Source organism: Polypterus senegalus, chromosome 15 (assembly GCF_016835505.1).
Source record: "Polypterus senegalus isolate Bchr_013 chromosome 15, ASM1683550v1, whole genome shotgun sequence".
Classification (NCBI taxonomy): Eukaryota; Metazoa; Chordata; class Cladistia; order Polypteriformes; family Polypteridae; genus Polypterus; species Polypterus senegalus.
Window position 1 is genome coordinate 113,293,235 of NC_053168.1, and position 4,538 is coordinate 113,297,772.

Consider the following 4,538-nt stretch of genomic DNA (forward strand, 5'->3'; position numbering starts at 1 on the left):
GATGTTGATTGATATTCCTGTTGTTGGTAACTTCCTGTAGAATGTTAGTGGGTGGGATTTTCGAAGGAAAAAGGAAGTTCTTAAAAAAAGGCATTCTGGTCTTTTTGGTGGTACTGAGAGAACCTAATGAGAAACTGACACAATTTTTACAGTTATTAAAATACTATATTAAGAATCACTATCCATGCCTGTGTGTCGTCAATAGATATTATATTGGCGACGAGAGGAGGAGAAGAAGCCCTGAATCGAAAAACAGACAAGACGGTGACGAAGTTTTGGTATTATTAACTGTGTTGATTACTGCTTTTTCACAATGGCCACGTTGGGTCGTATCGACGAATTCAATGCTGAGACCGGGGTGTGGGAAGAATACGCAGAGAGGCTTGAGTGCTTTTTTCACGCAAATGACATCGATAATCCAGAGAAGAAGAGATCAATTTTACTAAGCGTGTGCGGAGCTGCAACATACTCCACCTTGCGCTCGCTGTTGGCCCCCACTCCACCAAGCGCTGTTCCATATAAGGACATAGTTGAGTGTCTCCAGCGTCATTATAATCCTGCACCATCGGAAATTGTACAACGGTTTCATTTTCACAGTTATAAGCAACTGCCTAATCAAAGTATGTCATGCTTCATTGCTGAACTGAGAAAACTTTCAGTGCATTGTAACTTTGGTGAACAACTCGAACAGATGCTGCGCGATCGCATAGTCTGTGGTGTGGCCGATCCTTTACTGCAGCGTCAGCTACTAGCGGAGCCGAAGTTAACATTCAAAATAGCGGAGGAGCGCGCTTTAGCGGCAGAAATGGTCAACCAGAATGCGCAAATGCTGAGGACTGAGAAGACTCTACCTGCTAACGACGTGGAAGAGGTACATAAAATGATTCAATCGAATAAAGCTCAGAATACAAGATCATCTGTATTACAAGAAAGTGATGGCAGAAAGTGTTTCCGATGTGGCGGGACTCATACAGCTACAGCATGTAAATTTAACACATCTGTGTGCCATTACTGTAAGAAAAGAGGACATTTAGCTCGCGTGTGTTTTAAAAAGGCACGCTCTACTCAACTACTTTCAGATCTAGAAACTACAGCATTAGAGACACAAGAACCCAGTATAGTCACAGTGAATGCCCAGGATGAGTATGTGGTACATAGTACAGAAATGGAACTTATAACCCGAAAGAAACCCGCATATAAGACTACAGTTTCACTGAATGGCCAGCAACTAAGAATGGAAGTTGATTCTGGATCAGCCTGTAGTTTGATTAGTGATGATACTTACAAAAACCTGTGGCCAAATAACCCACCTCCACTGGTACGTACAGATGGTATATTGCGGCAGTGGTCTCAGGCCCCACTCCAAGTGGTAGGTAAGATCAAAGTTCAGGTTGAGTATCGCCACAAAAAGACCGCCTTATCACTTCTTGTTGTTCGGGGCCAGGGTACTAGCTTGTTAGGACGAGACTGGTTTGAAGCACTTGGAATAGAATTAACAGGGTGCACGTAATTCAGCAGCACTATGTGACAGCTCTCCTGGAAAGGTATGCAGAAGTGTTCCAGAAAATTGGCGCGTGTAGAGGACCACCCATTTCAATTGAAGTGGACCCTACAGTTTCACCAAAATTCTTTAAGGCTCGTCCTGTACCTTTTGCTCTTAAGCAGAGGATTGATGAGGCATTAGATGATCTGGTTGAGCAAGGCATTTTCGTACCAGTGCGACACTCAAAATGGGCAACACCCATTGTCCCTGTCACAAAAAGGGATGGAAGTTTAAGAATCTGTGGTGATTACAGATGTACTGTTAATACGGCAGTAAAACCTGATGTTTATCCCTTACCAACTGTTGCAGAGATGTTCTCCACACTGGCAGGGGGTGTCATTTTCACTAAATTAGACCTTAAACAAGCCTACCAGCAGCTAGTTCTTGATGAACCTTCAGCTGAGCTGTTAACAATTAATACACACAGGGGCTGTACAGGGCTCAACGGCTGCAATTTGGGGTCTCTACAGCTGTTGCCATTTTCCAGCGTTTTATGGATACTTTGCTGGCAGGTATTCCAGGTGTACAGCCATACCTGGATGATATTTTAATCACTGGGAAAACTCCAGAGGAGCACGATGCACGTTTGGAGAAAGTGTTATGTCGAATCTCTGAAGTTGGACTTAGACTTCAAAAGGAAAAATGTGTTTTTGCTGCTACTGATGTGGAGTTTCTCGGATTCAGAGTAGATAAAGAGGGCATCCATCCCACCAGTGAGAAGGTGGAAGCTATCATGAATGCACCAGCTCCCCGCAACAAGACACAGCTTCAGGCATTTCTAGGACTTTTGAATTTTTACAGTTGTTTTCTTCCAAACAAGGCCACCATTCTGGAACCACTACACAGACTTCTTGACAAGTCAATGGCATGGCACTGGGCTGCTGCCCATGACACAGCTTATAAGCGGGCAAAAGCACTACTCAAAGCAGATGGACTGCTTGTGCACTACGATGTTAAGAAGCCTCTTGTATTGGTATGTGATGCCTCTCCTTATGGCCTTGGAGCTGTACTGAGCCATGTAGAGCCTGATGGTATGGAGTCCCCAATTAGTTTTGCTTCACGGACACTGTCGGCCACTGAACGCAATTATGCTCAAATAGATAAGGAGGCTCTTGCTGTTATTTTTGGTGTAAAAAAATTTCATCAGTTCTTGCAGGGGCGTCAGTTTACGATTTGCACAGACCACAAGCCACTCCTTGGTCTCCTACATCATTCTAAACCCATGCCACAGATCTTGTCGCCTCGTATGCTTCGCTGGAGTCTCTTGTTGGGTGCATACAACTATCAGTTGTGCTACAGACCAGGAAAAGAGTTGACAACCGCCGATGCCTTGAGCCGCTTGCCTATAGCAAATCCTGTGGCTCATACACCACCTCCTCTTGAGGTCCTGCTCTTGGAATCTTTGCCTAATGCACCTATTCATGCTAACCAAATTGCTGCGCTTACTCAGAAGGATCCAGTTCTGTCTCGTGTACTGCACTGGCTTTTGCATGGCTGGCCCCATGAAGTCCCAGGTGACGATTTCATACCCTTTACCAACAGACAGAATGAACTCTCAACTCACAAGGGTTGTGTTTTATGGGGTAGCCGCGTTGTAGTACCTGTTCTAGCACGGGAGGATGTACTTAAACTACTTCATGACTCCCACCCTGGCATAGTCCACATGAAGGCTCTGGCTCGAAGTTATGTATGGTGGCCAGGAATGGACGGACAAATAGAGAAAGCTGTAAAGTGTTGTAGAACATGTCAACAGTCGCGGCATGCACCATCAAGGGCACCACTTCACCCCTGGGAATGGCCAGCTAAGGCTTGGTCTCGGATCCACATCGATTTTGCTGGACCATTTCAAGGAAAGGTCTTCTTTATTTTGGTAGATTCCCATTCCAAGTGGCTGGAGGTGTCTCTTCTACGCTCCATGTCTGCAAACGCTGCCATCGACACTTTGCGCCTTATCTTTGCTACACATGGGTTGCCAGATATTATTGTCTCAGACAACCATGCAGCATTTACATCTGCTGAATTCAAAGAGTTCACAGAAAGAAATGGGATCCGGCATGTGACAACAGCCCCCTATCATCCGTCCTCAAATGGGCAAGCAGAGCGAATGGTTCAGACAACAAAGGATGCTCTACGGAGAATCATAGCTGGTAATTGGCAAACACGCCTTGCAAAATTTTTGTTATCTCAGCACACCATGCCCAACTCTTCCACAGGGAAGAGTCCTGCAGAGTTGCTAATGAAAAGACGACTGGCCACTGCACTGGATCGCCTTAACCCAGACTTTCAAGCTGACATGCATATGAAGCAAGGGGAGCTAGCACAAAAGCATGGGGGTGTGTTTAGGTAATTTCGACCCTTACAGACAGTATATGCACGCAATTTTGTAGGAGAACCACAATGGATGCCGGCGGTAGTGCAAGAGGCAACTGGCCCTGTGTCTTACCGTGTGCAAACAGAAGATGGACACATTTGCCGTCGCCATGTTGATCAGCTTCGAGAGAGGATGATAGATGAAGGACCAGTGCCCGAACCAGAGTCAATGCAGCAGCCAGTTACCACTGTTCAACAGCCTCCTGGTAGCCCAGAAATACCAATTTCTTCCAAATCTACTCCAGATAATGATACAGTAGTGACACCAACCACTGAAACTGGTAAACCTGTGAATGTTAAGACCCCACAACCTATGGTGTCACTAAGACCCCGTAGAGCCCTTGTTAAGCCAAGACGTTACAAAGATATTTAAAACTGGGGAAAAGGAGTGTTGTGTATTGTATGTTCAGTAACAAGTTCAATTTATATTGATGTTGATTGATATTCCTGTTGTTGGTAACTTCCTGTAGAATGTTAGTGGGTGGGATTTTCGAAGGAAAAAGGAAGTTCTTAAAAAAAGGCATTCTGGTCTTTTTGGTGGTACTGAGAGAACCTAATGAGAAACTGACACAATTTTTACAGTTATTAAAATACTATATTAAGAATCACTATCCATGCCTGTGTG

The 4,538-nt window shown here is 44.8% G+C and overlaps 1 pseudogene; it reads left to right on the plus strand.

Moving 5' to 3' along the window:
- The first annotated feature begins 313 nt into the window (after window positions 1-313).
- LOC120515520 lies at window positions 314-4,291 on the plus strand (annotated as a pseudogene).
- The last annotated feature ends 247 nt before the right edge of the window (window positions 4,292-4,538 follow it).